Raw genomic sequence first — 16890 nt, forward strand, 5'->3', positions numbered from 1 at the left:
AAAACCTGATAAATAACTTCAGCAAACTGTCTGGATTTAAATTTAGCTCAAACAATCAGCAACCCTCCTATACTCAAAGCATAAATAGGCTGAGAAGGAAATTAGGGAAATGAAACCCTTCAAATTAGTCAGAAATAATATAAAATATCTCAATGGAACTCTAGCCAAGCAAGTGAAATACCTATATGACAAGAATTTCAAGTCTCCAAAGAAAGAAATTGAAGATCTCAGGAGATGGAAAAATCTCCAATGCTCTTGGATTGACAGAATTAATATAGCAAAAATGGTCATCTTGGTGAAATCAATCTACAGATTCAGTGCTATCTTCATCAAAACTCAATTCAATTCTTCATAGAGTTAGAAAGAACAATTTGCAAATTCATGTAGAATAGCCAATAACCAATGATAATGAAAACTATTCTCAATAGTAAAAGAATTTCTGGAGAAATCACTGTCCATGACCTCAAGCTGTATTACAAGAGCAATCATGATGAAAATTGCCTGATATTGGTACAGAGATAGACATGTAGAACAATGGAATAGAACTGAAGACTCAGAAATGAACCCCCACACTTGATCTTTCACAAAGGAGCTAAAACCATCTAGTGGGAAAAAGATAACATTTTCAACAAATGGTGCTTTTTCAATTGGTGGTCAGCATGTATAATAATGCAATTTGACCCTTTTTTATCTTTTGTTAGAAAGCTCAAGTCCAAGTGGATCAAGGACCTTCCCATAAAACCAGATATACTGAATCTAATAGAAGATAAAGAGGGGAAGAGCGTTGAACACATGGGCACAGGGGAAATTTTCCTGAACAGGACACCAATGGCTTATTCTCTAAAATCAAATATTGACAAATGGGCCTCATAAAGTTGAAAAGTTTCTGTAAGACAAAGGCATTGTGATTTCGACAAAATGCCAACCAACAGATTGGAAAAAAGACCTTTAGTAAGCCTACATCTGATAGAGGACCAATATTCAATATAAACAAAGAACTCAAGAAGGTAGACTGCAGAGAATCAAATAACTCTATTAAAATATAGGGTAAAGAACTAAACAAAGAATCCTCAACTGAGTAATAACAAATGGTCAAGAAGCCCCTAAAGAAATTTTTGACATCCTTAGCCATTAGGGAAATTCAAGTCAAAATGACCCTCAGATTCCACCTCACACTAGTCAGAATGTCTAAGATCAAAAACCCAGGTGACAGTTGATGCTGGCAAAGATGTGGAGAAAGACCCATTTTTGGTAGGATTGTAAACTGGTACAAGTGCTCTGGAAATCAGTCTGGTGACTCCTCCAAAAATTGGTCATAGTACTACCTGAAGACCCAGCTATACCACTCCTGGCCATATACCCAAAAGTTACTCCAACATATATCCAGGACATATGCTCTAGTATGTCAGTATCAGCATTATTTATAAAAGCCAGAACTAAAAACATTCCCGATGTCCATCAACAGAATATTGGATAAAGAATATGTGGTATATTCGCACACAGAGTACTACTCAGCTATTAAAAGCAATGACTTCATGAAATTTGCATGCAAGTATATGGACCTAGAAAATACGATCCTGATTGTGGCAAACAAGTCTCAAAAGAACACATATATGGTATGTATTCACCGATAAGTGGATATTAGGTAAAAAGCTCAGAACTTCCATTATGTAGCTCATGATCATATGTAGATCAAGAAAAAGGAAAACCAAACCTTGGATGCTACAATCCTTAGAATGGGGAGCAAAATACTCCCAGGAGATACAGTGTAGGAGTGACTTGTTAGAGAGAGAGAAAGGGGAGGGGAAAACAAGTGGCGCAGGATCAGGTATTGGTGGAGACAGGATTGTTTTAAAGAGCATCTGGAAATTGAACAGAGGTACATAGCAATGGGGGATAGGGAACTGGGGCTAGCCATCAGAAAGTACCAGATGCCAGGAAAGAAAGAGGCTCCCAGGACACAATGGGGGTGAGATTAGCTGAAATGCCCAAAAAGGGGAAGGAGAATCTGTAGAGTCCATAACCAGAGGCTAAGCAAGGCCCGGGCTGGAGGATGGAGCCACCCCCTCATCTCCAAATTTTACCCAGAATTGTTCCTGTCTAAAGGAAATTTGGGGACCAAGTGTGGAGCCAAGACTGAAGGAACAACCATCCAAAGACTGCCCCACTTGGTGATCCATCCCATATGCAGACACCAAATCTAAACATCTATTGCAGATTCCAAGAGGTGCATGCTGACAGGAGCCTGATATAGCTGTCTCCAGAGAGGCTCTGCCAGTGCATGACAAATACCGACTGAATGGTGGCAGCCAACCATTGGACTGACCCCAGGGAACCCAATGGAGGAGTTAGGAAAAGTACTGAAGGAGCCAAAGTGGTTTGCAAGGCTCCAGGTGCATATGTAGCAAATGATGTTTTTAGCTGGCAGCAATGGGAGGAAAGGCCCTTGTCCTGTGAAGGCTCGATGCCCAAGTGTAGGGGAATACCAGGGTGGTGACGTGGATGTTGGTGGGAGGGTGGGGGAACACACTCATAGAAACAAGGGGAGGGAGATTTGGATAGGAGGTTTGGGGAGGAGTAACCAGGAAAGAGGATAACATTTGAAATGTAAATAAATAAAATATCCAAAAATAAAATCAAACGGCTCACTGCTCCATCACATGACCCTTTGACTGTCTTCAATGTTATGTGTCTGTTGTATGACAATACATTAGAAAATAAAACAATAAGTTTAACACTTTTCATTGCAAGCTTTATTTTGTATAAGAGATATGCCTTTATGAATTAAATTATTAGAAAATGCATTGTAGATTCTCCACAAAATTATTACAGTAGATTATAGGAATGGTGTTATTTAAAAAGATCAAAGCTAAAGTATGTACAACTTTGAAACTGTGTTGCTATCAGTTTATTTTTATTTTTCTCCCTTTTATGGAAGCCTATAACTGAGTGTAAAGGCAACTCTTATCTTCAAGTCTTCCTTGGTAAGTTCAGTTTGGTTGAAAGAAATTTTGAATTTCATTTGATTTCTGATTTCTTACCCAAAAACGACACCCTAGATCATGAAAATCCACCTCAATTCTTCCAATAGCATCCATTCCCTTGAATGTGTGGTGTTCCCTTTAGGATTTATTAGTGAAACATATATGGATCCTGTTACTTCATCATGCTTACCTGTAATTTATTAATCTGAGAAGACTATGACTTTATAAGCTTATAGGTAGAAAAATTAAATCACATAAATGCACTTTATGAGTTTTCAAAGGTAGTGTTTATCAAATGCATTCCACTAAAGCCTGGAATAATTCAGTAGAATATTTTTGCATTTTCTTCTGTTATGTTAAATTGTCAGTAGATTTTTCTTTTATGAATTGGGCAACAGGTACTATATTTCACAAAATTAAGTAGAACTACAAAATTTTCACATTTGTCATCATTTATTTTATTTATAAGTAATCTCCATTTATAGTTTTGGAATTATTTGAATTCCATATATCCTCTTTTAAATTTTAAGATATTGTCTTTATTATTTGGGAAGTTCATTAAACATACATTAATCTTATTGTTTACCTTTCCCCTACTCTGCTAATATCCCCTTCCAGCTCTCTATTTATCTAATCTCATATTCTCTAATTGCTCTTTAAAAAAAACAATCATGTGGAGTGCCTCTAAGCATGGGGCCTGTCTTGGAGAAATTATGGATATATGTATGTACATTCATTGTATGAAAATATATATATATATATTTATGTGTGTGTACAACTTCAAGCTATATAATTCTTATATGCATATATTTATATTTTAGCCTGAACCATACACCAAGAACTATAAGAAACCAAGGAATGCTAAAAGAGGAAGAAATAATATTCTTCAGGGTAGAGCACACCAATACATTATCAACCAATATTTTAAAATATAGATGGTTCATTCAAGTAATGCCATAATACTTACTTCATAGTTTCTGATATTTAGCTCTTAAGAGATTAGTGGAATGTGGTTAGTGTTATTTATGGTGAAAGAGAAACCCATGGAAATGAAAGAAAAAGGATGTTTTAAAAGTCCTGTTTTAACTTATGAGTCCTATTCAAAGTGAGTTAATATGGAATATAAATTAAAAGTTGATTCTTCATCTGGTATCATTAACATAGTCAGAATTTAAAACATTCATCTCACGTGAATACTTTTATTTAATATTAGATAAATAAGGTTTGCCATATGATATTATGTTAGAATACTCTGTGGGTCTAGTTACATTCTAAAGGAAGACAGTATTAAGTTAATTTCAGGCTAAGGAGATTAAAAAAGAAAGGATATGACCTAAGAGTAGCTAGGCCTTAGCTAGATACAAAAATATGGTTAGAAAATTGTTCAAAAGTGGAGAATTCTGCCACCCACTGAGTAAGTCCTAGACTCTCCTTTTGGGAGAGTACAGTGCTCCTCTGATATATTATATATTCTTCTAGGTACCAGCACTTTGAGGATAGAAATGTTTTAAAAGTAGACAAAGGACCATGAATCAATAAATAAATATTTTTAATTAGCAGAGTTTTAAACTTAGAATTGATAAACAGCCCTGAACAAATACCACAGTGGCTATGTAGGCGGACACTAGTAATTAATGCCAATATAGTATGTGGAAACATGGTACAGCTAAACAGAACGCAGAACTAGTGGAAACCACTTCTCCCTCTCAAAATAAAATTTATTGAATGGATTATTTTATTCATTTTGCCATGGGGGAATTCTAGTGCAAATCTTCATGCATTTTCCTCATATATCCCAAATCCCACATTAATTTATAACTTCTATTGATTGACTTTCTATTATGTTCTTATATTGTGTTCAGCTTCTGTAACTAAATTCAGATATCTACTGTTTAACTTCCAGTTGTACCCATGCTAGTCCCTCCAAGTATTGAAGCAAGGTTGACATTTCAAACACACTTGTTTCATCTGAAAAGATAAGCCATAGAATGAAAGAAATAATTGCCTTAACACAGATGTGAATAAAGACTCTACTGCTATAGGAAAATGCTTTAGGGGAAAAGCACAGAGAGAGGTGGGAATGCTGCAAAGGACTACAATAGGAGTTGCACAGAGCACACTTATCCCTGGAAGTAGCAGAGCCCCGGGAACAGGTAAAACAGCCTGCACAGGGCTGAGGTGCCTGCAAGAGGCAAGGTGAGGGGAAGCAGTGAGCACGCATTCCTGCCATTCGAGGACAACCCCCCAAGTGTGCCTCCATGTTATCCCTCATCTTCCTGGAAGAACATGCAGGCTACCTAGAGCGTGGCAAGAAACAGATGAAAGTACTTGCTGCAGTTTACCCTGCCTGGGGTGGGCTGGGTGAGTGCAAGGCCCACATAGGCTGACATCCAAACCCACCAGTAGAAAACACTCTCAAACTGAGTTCTTGCCTCCAGGTTCCTGCTCTGAAGTCCCTGCAGTGGAGTTGGACTTGCAAGTTATAGGATCACTCCATACAAAGGAGAAGAATAGAGTAGAAAGACAAACAAGGAACTCCAAATCCTGTCATCATCTGGGTACAAGGAGCCCATGCAAAACATGGAGCAGTATTTACCAAACCACTACTAAAGAAAATCTCAGTGGATACAGTTATTTAATTAGGCATTCCTCCATTTCCAGAACAGCAGAAGAGGATCACAAGGAACACTGGCAAAGCTACAGGCAGAATGTAGACCACCCAAAGCCATGACTCTTCAACCACCTCCAGAATCTGCCCCACTACACCTGGCCGAAATACAAAACAGCAGTGATTCAGAGAAGTTGCCTATGACACCAAACAAAGGCTAGACTGATTGTTTCATGTTCATACAGGCATTGTACAACTAACTCCTTTATTTCCAAAGGGGTCAAACTATGCACATTAAGAAATTAGGAGGGAAGTTCTCTTTCTTTGTTGGGTCTTTGTGAGGTTTAGGTACAAGAGTGACTGTGGTTTCATAGAAGGAAGTGGGTACTGCTCTGTCTCTTTCTATTTTGTGGAACAGTTTGAACAGTAATTGAGGTATTGTATGAAGGTCTAATAGAATTCTGCACTCAATCCGTCTGGTACTGGGCTCTTTTTGGTAGGGAGATTTTTAATAACTGCTATTTCTTTAGGAGTTATGGGGCTGTTTAGATGGTTTATCTGATCCTGATTTAATTTTGGTATCTAGTATTTGTCTAGAAAATTTTCCAGTTCCTCCAGATTTTCAAGTTTTGTTGAATATAGGCTTTTGCAGTAGGATCTGATGATTTTTTGAATTTCCTCAGATTCTGTTGTTATGTCTCCCTTTTCATTTCTGATTTTGTTAATTTGGATATACTCTCTGTGCCATCTGGTTAATCTGGATAAGGGTTTATCTATCTTGTTGATTTTCTTAAAGAACCAGCTCCTGGTTTTGTTGATATTTAGTCCTTTTCCTTTCTACTCGTTTGATTTCAGCCCTGAGTTTATTATTTCCTGCCTTCTACTCCTCTTGGGTGTACTTGCTTCTTTTTGTTCTAGAGGTCTTAGGTGTGCTGTCAAGCTGTTAATGTATGCTCTCTCCTTTTTCTTTTTGGAAGCACTCACAATGTGTGCTTTGGGCTTTAGTAAGGGTTTTGTTTTTTGTTTTTTGTTTTTTTTTTGTTTTTGTTTTTGTTTTTGTTTTTGTTTTTGTTTTTTTTATGAATGTAGGTGCCCTCACATTTGGAGCATAGATATTTAGGATTGAGAGTTCTTCTTGGTGGATTTTTGCTTCTGGAAAGAACCCAGGTGAACTTCAATAGAAGAATGGATACCGAAAATGTGATACATCTATATAATGGAGTAGTACTCAGCTATCAAAAACAGTGACTTCAAAACCCCGTGGGAGAGAGACCTCACTGGTCAGGTGGGCACTCCTGAGGCTGCAGAGCAGAGGAGACCACCAACACTGCCCACCCCTGCCCACATCCCTGGCCCAAGAGGAAACTGTATAAGGCCTCTGGGTTCTCGTAGGGGAGGGCCCAGGAGCAGCAGGACCCCTGCGCCTGAGACACCGCCGGAACCTGAAGGAAACAGACCGGATAAACAGTTCTCTGCACCCAAATCCCGTGGGAGGGAGAGCTAAACCTACAGAGAGGCAGACACGCCTGGGAAACCAGAAGAGACTGCACTCTGCGCACATCCAGACGCCAGAGGAAAACACCAAACGCCATCTGGAACCCTGGTGCACGGAGGCTCCCGGAAAGAGCGGCGCAGATCTTCTCGGTTGCTGCCGCCACAGAGAGGACTTAGGCAGTACCCCACGAGCACACTTGAGCCTCGGAACCTCAGGTAGGACCAACTTTTCCCCTGCAAGAAACCTGCCTGGTGAACTCAAGACACAGGCCCACAGGAACAGCTGAAGACCTGTAGAGAGGAAAAACTACACGCCCGAAAGCAGAACACTCTGTCCCCATAACTGGCTGAAAGAAAACAGGAAAACAGGTCTACAGCACTCCTGACGCACAGGCTTATAGGACAGTCTAGCCACTGTCAGAAATAGCAGAAAAAAGCAACACTAGAGATAATCTGATGGCGAGAGGCAAGCGCAGGAACCCAAGCAAAAGAAACCAAGACTACATGGCATCATCGGAGCCCAATTTTCCCGCCAAAAAAAAAACATGGAATATCCAAACACACCAGAAAAGCAAGATCTAGTTTCAAAATCATATTTGATCATGATGCTGGAGGACTTCAAGAAAGACATGAAGAACTCCCTTAGAGAACAAGTAGAAGCCTACAGAGAGGAATCGCAAAAATGCCTGAAAGAATTCCAGGAAAACATAAATAAACAAGTAGAAACCCATAGAGAGGAGACACAAAAATCCCTGAAAGAATTCCAGGAAAACACAATCAAGCAGTTGAAGGAATTAAAAATGGAAATAGAAGCAATCAAGAAAGAACACATGGAAACGACCCTGGATATAGAAAATCAAAAGAAGAGATAAGGAGCTGTAGATAGAAGCTTCACCAACAGAATACAAGAGATGGAAGAGAGAATCTCGGGAGCAGAAGATTCCCTAGAAATCATTGACTCAACTGTCAAAGATAATGTAAAGCAGAAAAAGCTACTGGTCCAAAACATACAGGAAATCCAGGACTCAATGAGAAGATCAAACCTAAGGATAATAGGTATAGAAGAGAGTGAAGACTCCCAGCTCAAAGGACCAGTAAATATCTTCAACAAAATCATAGAAGAAAACTTCCCTAACCTAAAAAAAGAGATACCCATAGGCATACAAGAAGCCTACAGAACTCCAAATAGATTGGACCAGAAAAGAAACACCTCCCATCACATAATAGTCAAAACACCAAACGCACAAAATAAAGAAAGAATATTAAAAGCAGTAAGGGAAAAAGGTCAAGTAACATATAAAGGCAGACCTATCAGAATCACACCAGACTTTTCGCCAGAAACTATGAAGGCCAGAAGATCCTGGACTGATGTCATACAGACCCTAAGAGAACACAAGTGCAAGCCCAGGTTACTGTACCTGCAAAACTCTCAATTAACATAGATGGAGAAACCAAGATATTCCATGAAAAAACCAAATTTACACAATATCTTTCTACAAATCCAGCACTACAAAGGATAATAAAGGGTAAAGCCCAACATAAGGAGGCAAGCTATACCCTAGAAGAAGCAAGAAACTAATCGTCTTGGCAACAAAACAAAGAGAAGAAAAGCACACAAACATAACCTCACATCCAAATATGAATATAACAGGAAGCAATAATCACTATTCCTTAATATCTCTCAACATCAATGGCCTCAACTCCCCAATAAAAAGACAGAGATTAACAAACTGGATACGCAACGAGGACCCTGCATTCTGCTGCCTACAGGAAACACACCTCAGAGACAAAGACAGACACTACCTCAGAGTGAAAGGCTGGAAAACAACTTTCCAAGCAAATGGTCAGAAGAAGCAAGCTGGAGTAGCCATTCTAATATCAAATAAAATCAATTAAAAGTCATCAAAAAAGATAAGGAAGGACACTTCATATTCATCAAAGGAAAAATCCACCAAGATGAACTCTCAATCCTAAATATCTATGCCCCAAATACAAGGGCACCTACATACATAAAAGAAACCTTCTAAAGCTCAAAAAACACATTGCACCTCACACAATAATAGTGGGAGATTTCAACACCCCACTCTCATCAATGGACAGATCATGGAAACAGAAATTACACAGAGACGTAGACAGACTAAGAGAAGTCATGAGCCAAATGGACTTAACAGATATTTATAGAACATTCTATCCTAAAGCAAAAGGATATACCTTCTTCTCAGCTCCTCATGGTACTTTCTCCAAAATTGACCATATAGTTGGTCAAAAAACGGGCCTCAACAGGTACAGAAAGATAGAAATAATCCCATGCGTGCTATCAGACCACCACGGCCTAAAACTGGTCTTCAATAACAATAAGGGAAGAATGCCCACATATACGTGGAAATTGAACAATGCTCTACTCAATGATAACCTAGTCACAGAAGAAATAAAGAAAGAAATTAAACCTTTTTAGAATTTAATGAAAATGAAGGTACAACATACCCAAACTTATGGGACACAATGAAAGCTATGCTAAGAGGAAAACTCATAGCGCTGTGTGCCTGCAGAAAGAGGAAAGAGCATATGTCAGCAGCTTGACAGCACACCTAAAAGCTCTAGAGGAAAAAGAAGCAAACACACCCAGGAGGAGTAGAAGGCAGGAAATAATCAAAGTCAGAGCTGAAATCAACCAAGTAGAAACAAAAAGGAACATAGAAAGAATCAACAGAACCAAAAGTTGGTTCTTTGAGAAAATCAACAAGATAGATAAACCCTTAGCCAGACTAACTAGAGGACACAGAGAGTGTGTCCAAATTAACAAAATCAGAAATGAAAAGGGAGACATAACTACAGATTCAGAGGAAATTCAAAAAATCATCAGATCTTACTATAAAAGCCTATATTCAACAAAACTTGAAAATCTACAGGAAATGGACAATTTCCTAGACAAATATCAGGTACCGAAGTTACATCAGGAACAGATAAACCAGTTAAACAACCCCATAACTCCTAAGGAAATAGAAGCAGTCATTAAAGGTCTCCCAACCAAAAAGAGCCCAGATCCAGATGGGTTTAGTGCAGAATTCTATCAAACCTTCATAGAAGACCTCATACCAATATTATCCAAACTATTCCACAAAATTGAAACAGATGGAGCACTACCGAATTCCTTCTACGAAGCCACAAATACTCTTATACCTAAACCACACAAAGACACAACAAAGAAAGAGAACTTCAGACCAATTTTCCCTTATGAATATCGACGCAAAAATACTCAACAAAATTCTGGCAAACAGAATCCAAGAGCACATCAAAACAATCATCCAACATGATCAAGTCGGCTCTATCCCAGGCATGCAGGGATGGTTTAATATACGGAAAACCATCAACGTGATCCATTATATAAACAAACTGAAAGAACAAAACCACATGATCATTTCATTAGATGCTGAGAAAGCATTTGACAAATTCAACACCCCTTCATGATAAAACCCTGGAAAGAATAGGAATTCAAGGCCCATACCTAAACATAGTAAAAGCCAACCAGCAAACCAGTAGCTAACATTAAAGTAAATGGAGAGAAACTTGAAGCAATCCCACTAAAATCAGGGACTAGACAAGGCTGCCCACTCTCTCCCTATTTATTCAATATAGTGCTTGAAGTCCTAGCCAGAGCAATCAGACAACAAAAGGAGGTCAAGGGGATACAGATCGGAAAAGAAGAAATCAAAATATCACTATTTGCAGTTGATATGATAATTAAGTGATCCCAAAAGTTCCACCAGAGAACTACTAAAGCTGATAAACAACTTCAGCAAAGTGGTTGGGTATAAAATTAACTCAAATAAATCAGTAGCCTTCCTCTACACAAAAGAGAAACAAGCTGAGAAAGAAATTAGGGAAACAACACCCTTCATAATAGACCCAAATAATATAAAGTACCGCGGTGTGACTTTAACCAAGCAAGTAAAAGATCTGTACAATAAGAACTTCAAGACACTGAAGAAAGAAATTGAAGAAGACCTCAGAAGATGGAAAGATCTCCCATGCTCATGGATTGGCAGGATTAATATAATAAAAATGGCCATTTTACCAAAAGCGATCTACAGATTCAATGCAATCCCCATCAAAATACCAATCCAATTCTTCAAAGAGTTAGACAGAACAATTTGCAAATTCATCTGGAATAACAAAAAACCCAGGATAGCTAAAGCTATCCTCAACAATAAAAGGACTTCAGGGGGAATCACTATCCCTGAACTCAAGCAGTATTACAGAGCAATAGTGATAAAAAACTGCATGGTATTGGTACAGAGACAGACAGATAGACCAATGGAATAGAATTGAAGACCCAGAAATGAACCCACACACCTACGGTCACTTGATTTTTGACAAAGGAGCCAAAACCATCCAATAGAAAAAAGATAGCATTTTCAGCAAATGGTGCTGGATCAAGTGGAGGTCAACATGTAGAAGAATGCAGATTGATCCATGCTTATCACCCTGTACAAAGCTTAAGTCCAAGTGGATCAAGGACCTCCACATCAAACCAGATACACTCAAACTAATAGAAGAAAAACTAGGGAAGCATCTGGAACACATGGGCACTGGACAAAATTTCCTGAACAAAACACCAATGGCTTGTGCTCTAAGATCAAGAATCAACAAATGTGATCTCATAAAACTGCAAAGCTTCTGTAAGGCAAAGGACACTGTGGTTAGGACAAATCAGCAACCAACAGATTGGGAAAAGATCTTTATCAATCCTACAACAGATAGAGGCCTTATATCCAAAATATACAAAGAACTCAAGAAGTTAGACCGCAGGGAGACAAATAACCCTATTAAAAAATGGGGTTCAGAGCTAAACAAAGAATTCACAGCTGAGGAATGCCAAATGGCTGAGAAACAACTAAAGAAATGTTCAACATCTTTAGTCATAAGGGAAATACAAATCAAACCAACCCTGAGATTTCACCTCACACCAGTGAGAATGGCTAAGATCAAAAACTCAGGTGACAGCAGATGCTGGCGAGGATGCGGAGAAAGAGGAACACTCCTCCATTGTTTTTGGGATTGCAGACTGGTACAACCATTCTGGAAATCAGTCTGGAGGTTCCTCAGAAAATTGGACATTGAACTGCCTGAGGATCCAGCTATACCTCTCTTGGGCATATACCCAAAAGATGTCCCAACATATAAAAAAGACACGTGCTCCACTATGTTCATCGCAGCCTTATTTATAATAGCCAGAAGCTGGAAAGAACCCAGATGCCCTTCAACAGAGGAATGGATACAGAAAATGTGGTACATCTACACAATGGAATACTACTCAGCTATCAAAAACAACGGCTTTATGAAATTCGTAGGCAAATGGTTGGAACTAGAAAATATCATCCTGAGTGAGCTAACCCAATCACAGAAAGACATACATGGTATGCACTCACTGATAAGTGGCTATTAGCCCAAATGCTTGAATTACCCTAGAGTCCTAGAACAAATGAAACTCAAGACGGATGATCAAAATGTGAATGCTTCACTCCTTCTCTAAAAGGGGAACAAGAATACCCTTGGCAGGGAAGAGAGAGGCAAAGATTAAAACAGAGACTGAAGTAACACCCATTCAGAGCCTGCCCCACATGTGGCCCATACATATACAGCCACCCAATTAGACAAGATGGATGAAGCAAAGAAGTGCAGACTGACAGGAGCCGGATGTAGATCGCTCCTGAGAGACACAGCCAGAATACAGCAAATACAGAGGCGAATGCCAGCAGCAAACCACTGAACTGAGAATAGGACCCCCGTTGAAGGAATCAGAGAAAGAACTGGAAGAGCTTGAAGGGGCTCGTGACCCCATAGGTACAACAATGCCAAGCAACCAGAGCTTCCAGGGACTAAGCCACTACCTAAAGACTATACATGGACTGACCCTGGACTCTGACCTCATAGGTAGCAATGAATATCCTAGTAAGAGCACCAGTGGAAGGGGAAGCCCTGGGTCCTGCTAAGATTGAACCCCCAGTGAACTAGACTGTTGGGGGGAGGGAGGCAATGGGGGGAGGGTTGGGAGGGGAACACCCATAAGGAAGGGGAGGGGGGAGGGGGTTGTTTGCCCGGAAACCAAAGAATTATTATTAAGTATTAAATAAATAAAAAAAAACTGAAAAAAAACAGTGACTTCATGAAATTCATAGACAAAATGGATTGAGCTAGAAAATATCATCCTGAGTGAGATAACCAAATCACAGATAAACACCCATGGTGTACACTTACTAATATGTGGATATTAGCTCAAAAGATCGAATTACCCAAGATACAATCCACAGACCACATGAAGCTCAAGAAGAAGGATAACCAAAGTGTGGATGCCTCACTCCTTCTTAAAAGGGGGAACAAAAATATTCAAAGGAGGTGATATGGAGACAATGTTTGGAGCAGAGACTGAAGGAACAGCCATTCAGACCCAGACCCTGACCCACATGTAACCCATATGTATATATATGTATATATATGAAGCTAAGAAGTACATGCTTAAAGGAGCCAGATATAGCTCTCTCCGGAGAGTCACAGACAGAACATGTCTGTGAGGTGAATACTAGCAGCAAACCATTGAACTGAGAAGAGAATCTCCATTGGAGGAATTAGAGAAAGGATTGAAAGAGCTGAAGAGGCTTGCAACCCCATAAGAACAACAATGCCAACCAACCACAGCTCCTAGGAACCAAACCACTACCCAAAGACTATACATGGACTGACCTATGGTTCCAGCTGCATATGTAGCAGATGATGGCCTTGTTAGGCAGCAATGGAAGGGGAAGCCCTTAGTCCTGCTGAGGTTGGACCCTCCATTGTAGGGGAATGTGGGGGTAAGGGAAGGGGCGTAAGTTGGGAGGGGAATCCCTTATAGAAGTGGAGGGGGATGGGATGGGGACTTATGTCTGGGAAACCGGGAAAGGGAATAACATTTGAAATGTAAATTAAAAAGTATCCAATAAAAGGAAAAAAAAGGGAAAAAAGGAATTAGAAGGGGAAAAATTCCTTCATTTTACTGCTTTCACCATCATGAAGTTTCACCTTCATAGGTGCAAACCATGGCTTATAATAACTGCAAAAAGTTATTACTCAGGAAACAGAAGAATATCTCTATGTCACTTTTCTGGCCCCCCAAATCACAATTCAACAACATCATAAGTTATTTGAAAATTCCCTAAAATGAGTAAAACCAAGAATCAGCATTTTCAGTGCATTAAAATATTCTTAAGTGCGTATGACTTTAATTAAAACACTGGAGGCAGAAGCAGAGAGATCCTGGTGATTTTGAAGCCAGTCTTGTCTACAGAGCAAGATTCAGGACAGCCAAGACTATACAGAATAACCCTGTCTTGAAGACTAAAACAAACAAACAAACAAAAAACTCAAAACATAAAATGATAAATAGATCAAAAGACACACACACACACACACACACACACACACACACACACACACACACACACACCTTCTACTCATAACACAGGGCTGGAAAGCCAAAATGGGAGTCTACCAGTTAAGATAAACTGCTTTTCATAAAAGTCTGCTTTTCATAAAGTGATCAGTCTCCGCTAAAATCAGACATAAATCCACAAGTAATGAACAATCACTAACCTCCACAGCCCCATCAGCAGTTTTCTTCAGGCCTCATCCATCACTGGCCCAATCATCAACTGCTCTTCAGTCACCATTAATGATAAAGTTGTCAAAAAAGATGTCAGATGTCATGGACCAGAGCTCCAAACCAATGGCACTGAAAGAAGTCATCCTAAAAGGCTCTAGGTCTTCAAAGAAGACCTGGATTGAGTATTTTTCTTGGTTTTCAGATTCCCTAGTCTGTGATGGGCTGAGGGTTGGGAGAATACAGGAGAAGTTTCAAAACATCACTTCAGATAATAACCCCCCCCCAAAAAAGAAAATCTATATGACTCCTTTTGCATGATCAAAGAAGATAAACATTAACTGTCAAATTTAAACAAGCACAGAACAATATATGCTAGTGATGTTTTTGTACTGAATTCTGTACACCAAATTCAATTTCCAATCTGCAGGATCTTGTTCTGTACCAATACCTGGTTCTGTGTAGCTCCCTCCACCCTTAACAAATGATGGTGGAATGTAGTCAGCAAAGCCATTTCCCATTTCCCAGTAGTGATTTAAAAAAAAAGTACAGTCTTCAACTAGTAACTAGTAATTTTGCTCTAAAGATCGAATAAAAAAGTACTGATTACAAAAAAAAAAAAACAAAACAAATAAACAAAAAACTACAGTAGCTCAGAACTTAGGAGCAAATATTGGCAAAAAGGAATTGGGAAACTGAAAAAGTTCTTCACAACACAGGAAATATCCATGGAGTAAAGAGAAAGGCTTATCCTTTGTTGGGAAACCTTGCTGACTATATACTCCAAAGATATATTCTCATATTTACCAGGAAGCCAACATTTAAGTGCCCTAAGAATCCAATTACAAATATTAATATCAATTGAATATAGTTCTCAAAAAATTTTAAAAGACCCAATAAATGCATGAAAAATATCCAGTATCCTAAGTAGTACAATACAAATTGAAGCTACAATAAGTTTCTATTTCATCCTAGCCACAGTGGTTATCAATAAGAAAATATGTGACAAGAAAGGTTGGTGAGAAGTTGATGAAAGAGTAGTCCTTATATATTGTTTGTTGATGAAAACTAATATGTCTTACAGAAATTGGTAATAGATTTCAGAAAATAAACGTAAAAATAGAACTAGCATATTATCATTGTTTATCACTACAGGACAGCTAAGTAAGCATAACACATTGACACTTGAACAGTGCTGTATAATGGAGCACTTTTTAATGACAGTTGTGGAGTCCCCCCCCCCCCCGTGTGTGTGTGTGTGTGTGTGTGTGTGTGTGTGTGTGTGTGTGTGAGTCCCCCCATCTGTGTGTGTGTGTGTGTGTGTGTGTGTGTGTGTGTGACATGAAACATGAAAGAAGATATAACTTCCTTGAGAAAAGGGAAAAATCAGCGCTGGAGAAAGGAGGGTGGATATGGAGCAAATAATAGCAAAGTAGAACAATTGACTTGTGGAAAGAAAATCATGAAGAAGTCCTGTTTGGCCTAGAGAGAGGACTCAGCAGACAGAAGCACTGGCTGCCCCTCCAGAGGACCTGGTTTGATTATCAGCTACCAGATGGCAGCTAACAGTCAACTGTAACTCAGGTCTCAGGGGATAAACACCCACTTCTGACCTCTGCACCTATGTGGTAAACAGACATATATGGAGACAAAATATCCAAACACATAAAATAAAAATTAATAAAACTCTAATAAAAACAATCCCATTATTCTTTATAATTACCTGAAAAATTTTAAATGCAATGAAAAAGACAGAGTTGCTGTAATACGTTAAATTTTTAATTCTCCTATGGCCTGGAACATAGACTGACTCTCTAGTGTGTGTGTACCTCATCTTTTTAAGTATATATGTCCTGGCTAGTATTATAGCATCGTTCTTCATTCAGTCCTTAAAGCAGGCACACATTTATTTAAAGTCGTGTGGTTTCCATATCCTTTCGCATTTATTTTTATATGAGCCATATGTTTGAGATTTATTTATCATTGCTCTGATGAGTACAGTTTCAATTTTCTTCATTTTTTAAAGTTTTATAACTGTAATACACTTTCTTATGAATCCTCAATACCATCCAACTTTAAATGTATAATCTGGTCTCTTTAAGAAAACAATGAAGCAAAGTACCATTCAGATTAGAATAGTTTTTCCAGAATAGTTTTACAATTAGTTT

Source organism: Rattus norvegicus, chromosome 4 (assembly GCF_036323735.1).
Source record: "Rattus norvegicus strain BN/NHsdMcwi chromosome 4, GRCr8, whole genome shotgun sequence".
Classification (NCBI taxonomy): Eukaryota; Metazoa; Chordata; class Mammalia; order Rodentia; family Muridae; genus Rattus; species Rattus norvegicus.